Source organism: Apium graveolens, chromosome 1 (genome assembly GCF_009905375.1).
Source record: "Apium graveolens cultivar Ventura chromosome 1, ASM990537v1, whole genome shotgun sequence".
NCBI classification, from domain to species: Eukaryota; Viridiplantae; Streptophyta; class Magnoliopsida; order Apiales; family Apiaceae; genus Apium; species Apium graveolens.
Genome location: NC_133647.1, coordinates 156,078,731 through 156,094,801, shown reverse-complemented (window position 1 = coordinate 156,094,801; position 16,071 = coordinate 156,078,731). Strand labels below are relative to the sequence as shown.

At 36.4% G+C, this 16,071-nt stretch overlaps 1 non-coding gene across 1 annotated transcript; it reads left to right on the top strand.

The window, feature by feature from the left end:
• The first annotated feature begins 1,779 nt into the window (after positions 1 to 1,779).
• Positions 1,780 to 1,886, top strand: LOC141683139 (small nucleolar RNA R71). Its single transcript, XR_012560129.1, has one exon. It is a non-coding gene; the product is annotated as a small nucleolar RNA R71 (small nucleolar RNA).
• The last annotated feature ends 14,185 nt before the right edge of the window (positions 1,887 to 16,071 follow it).

Below are 16,071 nucleotides of genomic sequence, written 5' to 3'. Positions count from 1 at the left end.
AACACTGCTTCCAAGGAATCATTCAATAAAATCTGAGGTAGCTCATCATGCACAATTTCATCAATGACATCAATCCTGCAACAAGTATTCTCAAGCAAAGGGGACTTAAGAGCAGAGGTTAGAGTAAAAGTAATTTTATCATCACCAACACTCAAAGTTAAAGTCCCACTTTTAACATCAATAACAGCACCTGCAGTACAGAGGAATGGCCTACCCAAAATAATAGGGATTTGGCTATCCTCTTCCATGTCCAACACTATAAAATCCACAGGAATATGGAATTTTCCGACCCTGACAGGCACATCCTCTAAAATTACTAAAGGATATTTTATAGAATGGTCCGCCATTTGCAATGTCATTTGTGTGCATTTCAGTTCGCCCATGTTTAATTTTTGAAAAATAGATTGAGGTATGACAGAGACGCTAGCGCCTAAGTCACATAAAGCTTTGTCAATAAATAATGCACCTAAATGACAAGGAATTGAAAAACTTCCAGGATCTTTAAGTTTAGGTGGAGACTTATTTTGTAAAACAGCACTACACTCTTCAGTAAAAGCTACTGTCTGCACCTCACCAAAAGATCATTTCTTTGTCAAAATATCCTTTAAAAACTTTGCATATGATGGAACTTGAGAAATTAAATCAGTGAAAGGAACTGTTACCTCAAGATTCTTGACAAGTGTCATGAACTTACCAAACTGTTGATCTACCTTTATTCTGTTCATCCTGCTAGGAAACGGTAACTTAGGAACAAATGGCGGAGGAGTATTTACAATCTTCTCGTTCTCAGCTTTCTTGCTTCCTTCAGTTCCCCCCTTATTTGTCTGATCAACATCATCCACCTTGTCATCTTTGTTGTTTTCCTTCTCTTTATCATCAGTCACATCAGTATTAGGCATTGAAGGACCATCATATGTAAGACCACTCCTAAGAGAAATAGCATTCACATTCTGTTTTGGATTTGTTGGTTGTGATGGTAAAGAGTCAGGCTGCCTTGCTGTAGAAGAACTAGCCAATTGTGCAATCTGAGTTTCCATCATCTTGTTATGGACTTTCATATCTTTAATCTCTTGCATTAGTAATTTCAACATCTCATTTGTCTGATCAGGTTGTGTAGCTTGACTAGCTTGAGGAGCATAATTTTGAGGAGGCTTCTGAAATCTAGGAGGATTCATAGGTCCCTGAGAAAGCCTATACTGTTATTGTTGAGAACTCTGATAAGATTGCAGATAATGTTGTTGTTGATTAGGCATAGGAAGATTTTGATCATTGTTGTTCCTATATGAGAAATTCGGATGGTCTCTCCAACCAGGATTATAAGTGTTGGAGTAAGGATTATATTGCTGCCTCTGCTGAAAAACATTTGCTTGCTCCATCTAAAAATTTTGTGAATTCTGAAAATTGTATGAGCACTCATTACCCATGTGGCCTTGGATTCCACATACTTCACAAACAAGATTATTCATGGGAGCCATAGATGATAATGCATTAATACTCATAGGAGGATCAGTAGATGCCTGCGAATTCTTCAATGAATGAATCTTCTGAGTTAATGCAGCGAGCTGAGATGATAAAAGAGAATAAGCCTCCACTTCAAGTTTACCCCCCTTCTTAGGTGCTCTCGGGTTATTGAAGTGATGAGTAGCCAAATTTGCAAGAAAAGTATATGCATCATCAACTCCTTTATCTAGAAATACACCACATGCAGCATTATCAACCGTACCTTTGGTTTCAGGATCAAGACCATTGTAGAAGCGTTTTATCAGAAACCACTTCTCAAGACCATGATGAGGGCATGCATGTTGAAGATCTTTGAATCTCTCCCAAGCATCTTTAAGAGACTCTCCATACTCTTGTTTGAAACCCGTCATCTTGTCAATCAAATCATCAATTCTGTTCGGAGGGAAAAACTCAGTTAAGAAAGCTTGAGCAATTGCATTCCACTCAGTCACATTGATATCATTCAACCATTTTTGATCTTTATCACGAAGAGAAAACCCGAACAACATAACTTTAAGTTGGTCTGTAGTGACACCCCGATGTTTGATGGTAGAACAGAGCTGTTGAAACCTTTGCAGATGAAGTTTAGGGTCTTCAGATGGAAGACCAGCAAACTGATTCTGTTGGATCATAGTAAGCAACGCCGGTTTGATCTCAAAATTTGTTGCTTCAATAGTTGGCATAGTAAGACCAGTAGGCACGCCACTCGGAGAGGGCTGTGAATAGTTCTTCAAAGATTTAATCAGAAGTTCTGCCATTATGATCTTTGAATCACCGAGATTGTGCTGCCTTTCTTTTCTTATTCGATCTATGTATTGCTGACAAGTAATCCCAAAATCCGGACTAAGAGGAGTTACTTCTGCTTCTTTTGTGGACCTGGGCATCAACAACTAAAACAAGAAAAGGCAGTGAAATATGCCTCAACTATAAGTGAACCTCCAATGAGACAAAGGGAACAATCTAAAATAATCAAAATAAAATCTATAGAAACTAGGCGTCTCCCCGACAGCGGCGCCAAAAACTTGATGTGTAAAATTGTAATACCGCAAGTGCACGGTGTCTGTTGTTAGCAGATATAGGCAAGTACGGGTCGTATCCACAAGGAGACTGTTTCAAGGATTTTAATTCAACTACTACAAATTGTTTCTGGATTAAATCGAGTGTTGTGAATTTTTAGCTAACTAAATAATGCAAATTTTATGTGGTTAAAATCAAATAACTAAAGTCAGGGCAATATAGGTTCACCATGCTTACACCAAAACATTCACTGAAATATAACAATTTATTGGGTCGAGTAATTAAAGTAATGGTTAATCTCTCTCAAGCATTAACACTTTCAGAAATCCAATTATGCTCTCGCGCTAATCCTCAATTCTGCTAATCGTATGTGTGCCTCTAGCGAGTAAAATCTCTCGATCTATTACCCCTATTTACATACAATTAATCCATGATATTGGCCAATTACATAGATTAAATAATAAAGCATATCAATTAGAATCACTCTTTACCCATTAAACTACTAACAAATCGGAGAATTGTCATGGTGCAAATATGGCTTCCCTTAAGCCCTAGAATATAACTACTCACTCATATTAGCAATAAAAACAACAAGAACAATGAAGAAAGTCATAGAAAATATATGCTAATAAATAAGAAGAGATTAAGAATACCTTAAACTTTTATATTAATGAATAAATTGAGATCCAAGCTTAAACAAAAAATCCAATGAAGAAGATGAATAACATAAACCCTAGCTTTTCTTTTTTTTAAACCTACGTATCTCTCTCCTCTAACTAATGATAAAAACTAAAAAATCCAACTAAAAGTCTCCTCTCATCCTAATATCTGATCCTTTTTTTAATATTAAAAGTATTTTTAATGTTCTAATAATAATACAAAAAGAATTCCATAATGGAGTAGGAATTTAATGTAAAATTCGCAGCTATTTGTTGCTCCCCAGTTTCCAGGCTCTTCCAGTTAGACTTTGCTTTTGGGCCCATCTCTGAATTAAGGGAAATCTCGCAAGCTTCATGTGGACTGTAAGATCATCAAAAATGGATTTCTGGATCTCTAGATATGACCCAAACAATATTTGCAGCCCGTATAACCAAATAATACGAATTTTCTTCTATTTTCACTCCAAAATAGGCCTTTTCGCTCCAAATCCTTCCAAGTCAAGGATTCTTTATTTCCTACAATAAAACATTAAAATTTATTAAATAAATATCCAAATCAATGCAAAATATAATTAATATGAGAATAAAATCATCTAAAATATACGTAAAAATATATTCTATCATATAGCCTTGAGTGGTTGCACCAATATTGCTTCAATCTTATCTTGAGAAGTGATTAGTACATATGGATTTGTAGAATCAGGAACAGCTTCATCAAGAATTTTCCTTATGTCAAGTATATGCTGCTTGTCAGGAATTGACCCCATATTAGAATTTGATACTAAGTCTGCAACAGTACTTTGAACTGTTGGTTCTTGTGGGACTTGAGGTGTAGAAGTTTCTTCAATCCTTTGAACTGAAGGTTCTTGTGTGCTTCCCTCAAAGATAGGATCATTGATAACAACATCCAATCCAGCAATGTGCTTTTGATGAGCTTCCCTGTCTTGTACAGTCTTCAGAATGTCATCAGCCACATAAATATGACTTTCTTGAATAATTTCAGGAATAGTCAGATGTGAATTTATGCTTGCACCTACACTTTGAGTAGGTGGTTCTTGTGTAGCTGGAGCATTAACAAGTGCATCTTCACTTTGAGAAGATGGTTCTTGTGTACTGTACCCCTTCTGTGGTGATTGAAGTTTGATCTTCTTACTTTGAGAAACTATTGAAGTCTGTGATTTTCTCTTGATAGACTTCTGCAGACCAACTTCCTTAGCAATTTTAACTACTTGGTTGTGTGAGATTTAGTAACTGTCTGATCAGGAATTGTCACTATCTTGTCAGGAATTGCTTGAGACCTGTCAGTATTCAACAATAATTTATCAGGATTTGTAGATTCCTGATCTAGAGCAATATCAGGAAACACTGTAAGACCATCTGATTTCTTTTGAATCTTTTATGTTGCCTTCATCAGTCTTCTATTCTTAGGCTTAGTAGTTGCAAACAAACCTTGGTCTTCTTCTGCATTAGCACTAGTAACCTCCACTGCTCTAGAAGGCTTCTTGAATACAATTGGATCATCACTGTCACTCTCAGTGTTTGATGATTCATCAATCAGCTTAACAACGGCTTTAATTTTCCTTTTCTGCCTACATGCATTCTCCTTGATTTTTGTTACCGATAACACACTTTTCTTCCTTGCTCCACCTTTATGCTCTAAAGATTTAGGTGAATGTGAAACAACCTTTGGAGCATATTGTTTCTTAGAAACATCAGTCTAAGCTATTATCTTTAATTTTGCAACTGATTTCTTTTGAGAAGAACCAGAGATGATAGTATGTTTTGATTTAAGGGAAGAAATATAGACACTTTGGTCAGGAATAGGGTTGGATGTGCCCTGTTCCACAGTGTCAGGATCGGGAAAATTATATTTGTTAGGCATTTTGGTAGACAAAAACACCCACAATTCTTGTGGTAAAACTGTTCCTCTCCTGAAAGTATCTTTCCTTTTTGTTAAATTAGTCAGAGATTTAAAATTGATTTGAAAAATCATCAAAAGTTCATCTTTTTCAAAACTTTCACCAGGTAAAAGATAAGTAAAAATCAGTTGTAAGAACCTAGTGTAACCGACACTATTTTTGTTATCATCAGGAAATACTTTGAAATAACATCTGAATCCTAGCATACACCTGTGTGCTTGATCGTCCTTTTTAAGAAAAATCATGTCTTGTCCATCACTTGCTGAGATAAAATTTATATCCAAAATCAAGAATTTAATCATGATTTCTCCCCCTCAGCATTTGCATTAATGAATTTATTAGCAAAATCAAGAATCTCTTCTCCACTGACCAATCTGTCAGAAATTGACAAATCATTAGTTATATGTATTACAGGATTAATTCCATGTGAAACTCCCCTATAATTGTGCTGTCAGTTCCTGATATTTTTACGTTTCTCCCCCTCAACTTTTGCATTATCATCAGGATTTGCCTTCTTTCCTGATTTAAGATTTTTGTCCACAAGTACAACATTTTCATGTTTGTGTTCTTCTCTCACCAAGACATTGAGATTATTGAAATTTAGATGAGAAAGTTTCTTGTGCCAATTCCAACTTTCATCTACTGATGCTTTGGATACCAGACAAGTTTCTAGTCAATCAGTATTTGCATGAAGTTTGGCTTCGTAAATGTTTCCATGTCTGTAAGCTTTGAAAACAGTTTTATTTGTGATCTTATGAACTACTTCACAGTGCTTATCATAGAACATGACACTAGTACCTCTGTCAGTAATTTGACTAATGCTCAACAAGTTATGATTCAGTCCATCTACCAGAGCTACATTTGAAATGATGACATTTTCAATAATTATATCTCCATATCCTAGTGTTTTTCCTATATTTCCATCTCCATAGGAAACCATTGGGCCATCCTTCTCCTCATATTCTGACAATAAGGATTTAGTTCCAGTCATATGTGTTGAACAACCATCATCTAAGGCAAGCAAATTATTTTTATTTCCCTTATCAGTTCCTGGGACATCCTCTCCATGAGTTGTCATGAGTGCATAGAATTCATCATCATTGTCAGTTCCTGATGAATCCATCCAGTATATATTGGATTTTTTTATGGCCAAAGCCTTTCCAGTTGTCTTGGGGCACTCAGCAGCCAGATGTCCCTTTTCATTACAGTTGTAACATGTCACCTTGGTCTTGTCAAACTTCCTTCCCTTGGTGTACTAACCCTCACTCTTTCTGAATCTACCTTTTCCATCACCAGAGAACCTTCTGTTAAAACCACCTTTTCTCTATGGTTTTGTAAACCTCATCCTTCTGAAGCCTTTCACAAGCATTGCATCCATTTCAACCACTTGAGGATCATCCATATCAATCTCAGAATCCTCGCCAGTATCGGTGTCAGGATCTGATACATCATCAGTATCTGACTCTTCAATAATGTTCCTCCTCCTAGACCTCTCACTCATCTTTTCATTGCTCTTATGAGTCTCAGCATTAAGAGCTACAATTATAATCTTTTGACCCTTTTTGTTTTTCCTTTGCTGGATCTCCAAGTCATGAGTTTTAAATATCCCATACACTTCATCAAGAGTATGAGCATCAAGATCATATTGATGCCTGATTATTGAGGCCTGAGTATCCTAATCTTCTGGAAGAACTCTCAGAAACTTGGTGTTTGAGTCTAATCTCTCATATTCTTTTCCAACCAATGATAGATCATTCAACAATATCAGAAATCTATCATATATATCAGTAATTGAGGGCATCAAATTGCTCATATTCTTGCACAAGAATAGCTCTTCTGTTCTTTTATTGCCATTGTACCTTGACTCTGTGTCTCCAAGGCATCCCATATCTCCTTTGCAGTCTTACAGGAAATCACTCTGTTTGACATCACATTGTCCAAACTATTGTGCAGAATATTCCTGACTTTAGCTTCCTTAAGCATTGCAGTTTTTTCAGGATCTGACCACTTTGATCTTTCCTTCCCGACATAGTGTTCAGGAGCATCTGCAGTCATAGCCACAACTTCTATAGGGTATGGAAGTCCTGTTTTGATGATATCAACATATGAATCGTCAATAGCTTCAAGGAACAACAACATCTTTACTCTCCATATAGAGTAATCAGCTTTCTTCAGGATGGGAATTTTCATGCTTTCATACTTACTTCCAGACCTCTTGACCTTTGCAAATTAACAGTTAATTTGACCGCTCTGATACCATTTGTTGCCCAGTAAAGTAATTGTTTAAGGGGGTTAAATACAATTACTAAATAAATCGATGTATTATAAAAGTAAAGTAAGAACGAATGAATTTAATAACAGTTTATATTGATCTTTAATCAACTGTGATAAAACTCTCTCCAGAACAATATTTTTAAGAGCTGCTAGGTAATGCAAATACTCGAGTTCCCCACACTATGTTATAACCTATTCCGTGTTTATATACTACACATCTATAATCAATCACTATCAATTACAAGATATGTTACTGTATAATTCCACCACTTTCTATACATATCTAAATTAACTACGATCCTATAAATCAGCACCTCCTGATTTATCTCGCAGTATTGACTTATCCCCTCAGATCCAATTCTCAACAAATAGCAATATGATTAGTATTACCACAGTTAAAACAAGCTTTCCTAGGAGCATCAGGAATGTACTTATAGTTGATGGCCTTATTTATTCATTGTTTACCATTCCTACCTCTCTTAGTCCTAGATTTGGGAATCCTAGTAGTTAACTCACAAATTTTCTTATCTAATTGACTTTTAAAAATGAGTCCTATATTTTTGCTTTTCTTTTCTTGTATTTTAGGCTCTTCTTTCTTTTTATCAGAGGCTCTAGGTTCAGCTTTCTTTTCATCAGTATTCTTAGAGGTAGAACCAACTTCATACACAGACTTCACTCCATTTTCATCAGTTCTAACGAACTTAACATGAGTAGTGTTACTAATATCCTTATCGATATTCCTATCAGTAAATTTATCATAACCTAGACATTCTTTCCAATTTTTATCACCGGTGAAACTATGAACTTTCCTTCCATAAGTCATCCATGTCTTAAACACTGTTATTCCCTAACAATGCAGCAAGAATTACACAAGGGGGTTGAATGTAATTCTAGTAAACTTTTTCTTGAACTATAAAATGTTCTAACTCAAACTATATATATAAGTGTTTTGATTTGCAAGGTGCGGGATCACAAGTTAAATAAATCAAAAACACAAAGTAATAAAAACACAAGTCCTTAAAACTTTCTGGTGGATTTGAAAGTATCCACCAGAGATATATATATCGAATTAAGAACTCTGTGAAGAAAAAATTATCTCATAGCTGCTTTACAAGTGAACAAACAAACTACAGAGAAATTCTTAACAGATACAGCTTTTTCTATTTCTCTTCTAAAAGTTTTTGCTTAGTTGTTTGTTCTACTAGCTACACTTGGTTTATATACCACCAAGTTTACATGGTAATAAGATAGGATAATAAAACAAAACTATCAAGTCAAACTCCATGCTGCTTCACAACTCTATTCCAGCATCTTTGAAAACCTTCTTAACTTGCATGGAAATGGTAATGCTTCTTTGTTCTTCATTTCCTGTTAAACAGGCTGCCACGTTCCTTTTGCAAACACTGAACACATGTGAATGTGTTGTTACTGTCAACAGACATTTGAATTGATGATCCGTCGGGTACATGTTTGTCATCCGTCGGGTAGCTTTGTTGATCATCCGTCGGGTAGCTATTTGACACTTGACTTCATTTCACTTATGCAGAATTACAAGACATCTTATATTTATAATTAATCAACCTATTCTGTATATCTAATAAAAGTCAACATGACTCGTATGCTATTACAGAATCTATACAAAGTTGTTTGCAGAAATGAGTTACAAAACTTATTATTACATAAGCTACTCACTCGATGGATGTCAAATCATCATCTGTCGGGACTATAATTGAGTCATCCGTCGGGACTATATTTGATCATCCGTCGAGTGCTACATTTTATCACTAAGTTAAATCTACTAAGGTGTTTTGTTAATATAATCATCAAGTTCACAACATATTCCCAATAATCTCCCCTAATTTATGTCTACTAGAATTGTAGCTATAAATTAAGAGAAACTTGATGATAACAAAACACCCTAAATACAAATTTAAAAGGTAGTAGATAAAACTAAAAGTGCTGTAATATTTACTGAAGAATTCACAAGACAAAGTGTACAAAGATTTGCTCACAGTCATTTTCAAGGTGCTCCTCTAGTCTGAGCAGATTGATTTATTTCATTGATGGTCTGGATTTCTTTCCAAGCTTCATGTTGTTTTCTTCTATCTGATTTTGGAGCTGTCTGTGGAATTCAAGTTCATCAGCTTCTAACAGATCTAGCATTTCTAGTATTTCCAGTAGAGTCTCATTGCTAGAGATGCTCAGCTGGTCCTCTAGTCTGAAGAATCTTCTAACTCCCTTATCATCCATGAATTCCATCAGCCAGTAGGGCCTTAGATGCACTCTACTTCATGTGTAAGGAATAGTTAAAGTCTTTGGGAGTGCATATTTGGCTCTAATACTCCTCAGTTCTTCAATCTTCTTTAGAACTAGTCTTCTAGCTGTCATATTGAATCCAAAGTTCTTCTTGAAAGATGAATAGACTTTTATCAGTATAGATTGGCTGTCTTGAAGAATCTTGTGAAGTGTCCATGTCATTTCTTTTCCTCCCTTGTACTTGAATACTAGCCTTTCAGGTAGCTTCCTGTAAGCATCAATCCCTCTAACTTCTTCCAGTTCATCTAGATGGAGGTTTAGATCAGAGAATTCCTTGATGTCACAGATGTACATGATATCTCCCTTGTTGACCTTGGTTTGAGCTTTGGTTAGAGACTTGGATATGAGAGTTGAGGGCTTCACTTTCTTGACTGTTCTGGTCTTTATTTTCTTTGGCTTCATGAAATGAGGTAAATTGAGTTTAGGAATTGGTAGACTCTCTCAGTCTATTGGCTCATCCTTTGGAATGATAGGTTCACCATGAAAATTCTTGAATGGATCTATCTTGAATTCTTCATGTGCCACAGAGGGCATGGATGTTTGAGTTATTGTAGAAGTAGGCTCTTTGGGAAAGTAGTTTTCCATCTCCTCATCACTGAAATCCAATTTTCTCTTAGAAGGAAGCTTGTATCTGAATTTTCTTTTCTTTTGAGGTGCTTCTTGCATTTTCTGATCTTTAGATTCAGTGGTTTCAGATGGTTGTTCAGGAATTTATTGTGTGGGTTTCACAGCTTGCAACTTATCCAAGATAGCATCTTGCTCCTTCTTTTGTTTGAGCTTTTTAGCATCTAGAGCAGCTTGCTTCTTTTCTTGCTTCAATCTTGCCTTTTCTTCCCTTTTTGCTTCAGCAAATTGAGGGTGCCCAGCCACCACACAAATTTCCTTATCATTTCTGAAAACCTTGGAAATTCTCCTTTTTAGAGCTGAATCTGCAGGATCTTTGTAGAATGCTATAGACCTGGCCAACAACTTCTTATCATCAGGCTTTGGTGCTTCATACACTATGTCCAAAGGGTTCTTGAGTGATCTGCCTTTGGGGATTTAATGCAGGATGCCTGGCCTCTCTCCAGATAGTTCATGTTCATATCATTCACAGAAATTTGCCTGACTTGAGAGTGATGAATGACTGATTTTTCTGGCTTCTTTGCTAGACCAAATTTCTTTTGAATATCCTCATCAATTTTATCCCAGTTGATTGGACTCAACTGCTTCTTCTCAGCTGCTCTCAAAGTGGCTGCTGCTTCATTTATCAGATCAATGCTATCTTTAGCCGGTGGCTTTGTGAAAGCAATTGTTGGCATAATTGCTTTACTCACTTGAATGTTAAGCACTTTTTGCTCCCCCTCACTCCTAGAACTCTTTTTCTCCCCCTTTTTGTTATCAGCAAGTTGAGTAGAGGAGGAGGTATGTGCAGCCACCAGTTTTTGAAGCAAGTCTGTTTGTTGAGCTTGGTGTAGATGGATTGCTGTAAGAGAACCTTCCATAGCAACCATTCTTTTGTCCAAGGAATCCACCTTGGTTGCAAGATCAGAGTTTTTTCTGAGCTGTCTTTAGATGTCTGTCATTGTTGTCTCTGGAAGTCTAGCTTTCAACTTGTCAGAGATGTCTTTCTTAAATTGATCAACTTTATTTTTGATGAGAGAGACATTTTGACTTTTTTGGTAGCCTGAGATTTGCTGTAGTTGGGGAGAAGCAAGATGTACTTGCAGAAGCTTCTTGGTGCTATCATTTATGGTTGTTTGAAGTGCAGACTGTGTTTGGCTGATAAGTTGGATGAGTGTGGTCTTGAAATGATGATCATCACATTTCTTGGAGAAGGCCCATGATGGCATGCTTGATCTGGAACTAGGGCCTACTTCTCCCCCTATGTCCAATGGCTCTTCTTCACTATCTCCATCCTCACCTCCAAAGAATTCTTCTGAACCACCAGTCTCATAATCAACATCACCAGCTGTTGAGGGCAAGGCTGTGATGGCATCCTTAGCTCTTTGCATGGACTGTGTGGTATGCACCAAATTGAGCATTCTTTCTGCATTGGCATTGCCCTGTCTAGCTAGAAGTTGATATGCTGAAACAGGGTGAGTAAATGTCTCAGCATCCAAGGAGGTAGAATCTATAACAGCTTGAGTTTGCTGAGATAGTCCCTCCCTGTCTACATCCTGGACATTCCTTAACTCACTTACAATGACATCCACCCTTATATCTCCTGTACCCTTATATGGTTGAGATGTTTGAATCATGTCAACATTCAAAGAGTGTGTGGGAGAATTTGGTGTTTGAGGTGTTTCAATTTGTACAGATTTTGGCTATGACTCCACATTTGTTGGAGCCACATCAATTTGACTTTGAGATGGTGCAGTGACTGGGTCTTTAGCTCCAGTTTGCACTGTGTGTGTACCCTGTGCATCCTCAAGGGTTTTAGTTTTCTTATTTCTTGTGTAAGTTTGTGGTGAAATTGTGTCCCTACCCCTTTTGTTTCGTGCTCCTGATTGAGAGCTTGTTTCAATAGTTACATCATTTTAGTAGGATGAAACTAGAATTGAGCTTTTGTCCTTATTAACAACCACAGTTTGTTGCGAAAATGTGGTGTGGTTTGGTTTGGGTACACTATGCTCACCATCCTTATTCTTAGGGCTTCTTTAATTTTCACCCTGTCCCTCACCTGTCTTTCCCACCTTCACACTCCCCTCTTTGTGTTTAGTGGATTTTACAACTGACATCTTTTGAGAGACACCAGAGGGGGCTTTCTTTGTCTTTATTTTTAAAACTTTGGTTTTGGTAGCTTGGGTAGGCATCTGTTTGGTCATTGACACAGATGCCACTACTACACTAGAAGGCAAAGAAATGTTTGAGGTTGGAAGAGTAGAGACAGTTGAAATTACCTCACTTACCTAAGGTGCCTCCATTACTGGAAAGTGGAAGAGTGGCACCTTTTTGTGGTGATCTGCTCTATTAAGATCTGTAATAATTCTTCTTTCTTGAACCCAACAATTTAACTTTTTGGTTGGGTTCTCAATCACAATGTCCTCAGAGAGGTGGTTAGTAAGAATCATGAAAAATCTAGCATAATAAACACTCTTACCCCTCTTATTGACCTCTCCTAACTTAAACCCCAACTCAAACAAGACTAGATCACTAAATTTGAAGTATTTATCAATTAGTAGCATGTAAAGCATGGACATATTAACAGAATCAAAATTGTTAATTTTACCAGAAAATACTTTAGCAACTACATCACACAGGTAACTCCATTCTTTCCTAAGACCCAATCTCCTAATTTCACTTAATTTAGAGATGGTGAGTGCATAACCCATGGAGTTTAACATGTTAACAATATCAGTGTCTGTGTGTGGAGTAGTGACAGTAATATCAGGAATCCTAAAACATGCTTTAACAATGTCACTATTAACACAGAATTCCTTACCTTTAATAGTGAAAGTGATGGTCTTGTCAGTTGAGTTCTACACTGTAGTTGTCTATATCTCCTCCACAACCACACAATAGATAGTGGGAGACTCTAGCATGGCATAGTTGAGCTTACAGCCTTGCACAAAATCCATCATTTTATGGTAGTTGCCAGACGGTTGAATCCCCTTGTTCACTAGAGCTGTGAAATTGTTCTTCTAATAGATAAAGCCAGTTTGAAACATGATTTTGACGACTGGTACCATTGTTAGAGAGTAAAAATTGCAGAGAGCGAGAGGGTAAATGCTTTTGAGAAAGAAAGAGGTTAGAGCATATGAATTGAGAAAGATAAAAGAAAAGTAATGAAAATGAATTTTGCTTTTATACTCTCTCAAAAATAAACTGACAAAAGTAACAAATAACCAATTAAATTTGCCCAAAATAGCCGTTTAAATTAAAATAAACTGTCAAAATTCTGTCAACCATCCGTAGAAATATACTTACAGACTGTAAGTAAACTCGATGGATGATGTTCAGAGAATTAACAGCCATGATTTGGACAACTCGACGGATGAGGATAAAACATTTGATCCGTCGGGTTATGAAAATAATCCAGAAAAATAATTGAATTTTAGATATTCTATTCCGACGGATGATCAAACTCGATGGATAATGATCATCCATCGGGATGTAAATTTTGAGTTAGCCAAAATTTTATCCAAGGCAGAAAAATCAATTAAATTTCTGGATGCATTACAACTTGCAAAAATATCTGAAATAATTCAAGAATAATTAAGCATACATAACTCACTTACCAACCTTGAAAAGGTGGATTCATCCAGTGGCTTGGTAAATATATTTGCAAACTGTTTTTCACTTGGAACAAAATGTAGTTCCACAGTACCATTCATCATATGTTCCCTTATGAACTGGTACTTGATGTCTATGTGATTTAATCTTGAATGTTGTACTGGATTTTCAGTGATGGCAATTGCACTTGTATTATCACAGAAAATAGGAATCCTATCCACTTGTAGACCATAGTCCAACAATTGGTTTTCATCCATAGAATCTGTGCACAACAACTACCATCAGTAATATATTCAGCTTCAGCTGTAGAAGTAGAAACTGAATTTTGCTTTTTACTGAACAAGGACACAAGCTTGTTTTGTAGAAACTAACAGGTTCTTGTTGTACTTTTTCTGTCTATTTTACAACCTGCATAATCTGCATCTGAATAACCAGTTAGATCAAAACCAAAATCTCTAGGGTACCAAATGCCAAGTTTTGGTGTTCCCTTGAGATATCTGAAAATTCTCTTAATAGCTACTAAATGAGATTCTCTAGGATCAGCCTGAAATCTAGCACAAAGATAAGTAGAAAACATTATATCTAGCCTACTAGCTGTTAAGTACAGAAGTGAACCAACCATGCCCCTATAACTTGAAATATCCACAGACTTTTCAGTAGTGTTTAATTCAAGTTTAGTTGCAGTGGCCATGGGAGTTTTTGCAGATGTGCAATCCATTAGATCAAACTTTTTTAAAAGATCATGAATGTATTTAGTTTGACTAATGACTATTCCATCACTAACTTGCTTAACTTGTAAACCAAGAAAGTAAGTTAGTTCTCCCATCATGCTCATTTCATACTTACTTTGCATCAATTTGGCAAATTTTTTACAAAGTTTTTCATCTGTAGAGCCAAATATAATATCATCTACATAAATTTGAACAAGTATACTAGAGCCATTAATATTTCTAAAGAATAAAGTTTTATCCACAGTACCTCTTGTGAAGTGATTTTCCAAAAGGAACTTTGATAAAGTGTCATACCGGACTCTAGGTGCTTGCTTCAATCCATAGAGTGCTTTCAAAAGATAGTAGACATGATTTGGGAAATTTGGGTCTTCAAAACCAGGAGGCTGACTCACATAGGCTTCCTCCTCCAAATCTTCATTAAGAAAAGCACTCTTGATATCCATTTAATAGACCTTGAAATTGACATGGATTGCATAGGCTAAGAAAATTCTGATGGCCTCAAGTCTTGCAACAGGAGCAAAGGTTTCATCAAAATCTATTCCTTCTTGTTGGCAATAACCCTTAGCAACCAATCTAACTTTGTTCCTGACTACTATGCCATTTTCATCCATCTTGTTTTTGAATACCCATTTGGTGTCTATTAGATTCTTCCTTTAGGCTTTGGTACCAGCTTCCATACTTTATTCCTTTCAAATTGGTTTAGCTCCTCCTGCATAGCTAAAATCCAATCTGGATCTAACAAAGCTTCTTCTACCTTCTTAGGTTCTTCCTTAGATAGGAAGCTGCTATATAGACATTCTCCTTGAGTTGCTTTCCTTGTCTGAACTCTAGAAGATACATCACCAATAATTAGCTCATAGGGGTGATCTCTGGTCCATTTTCTCTGTTGTGGTAGATTTGCTCTAGATGAAGAGGCCTCATTGTTGTCTTGATGTGTGACTGAGTTTTGATTATAAGAAACTCCCCCTGAGTTAGTGAGTCTTTGATTTGAGAGAGGGAAACTTTATGTGAGTGATCTACCTTGACTTTCAGCTTCTCTTAATGACCCGACGGATGAAGCACTTTGAGTTCCGACGGATGAGGCTGATTTTCTCCTGATGGATGATCCCAGATTGTCTCCGATGGATGAAGCATTTTGTAACTCGATGGATGTTGAGTTATTAGCTTCATTAGTTGTAGATTTTTCTGCATTATCCTTAGTGTAGTTTCTTGATCACTTTCATCATCACTGTCATCACTAACCATCTCCAAATTGTCAAATTTGAGGCTCTCATGGAAATCTCCATCTTGCAGTCCTTCAATCTTTTTATCATCAAACACAACATGTATTGATTCCACAACAATGTTGGTTGTTAGATTGTAGACTCTATATGCTTTTCCCACAACATATCCAACAAAAATTTCTTCATCTGCTTTAGCATCAAACTTCCCATGTTGATC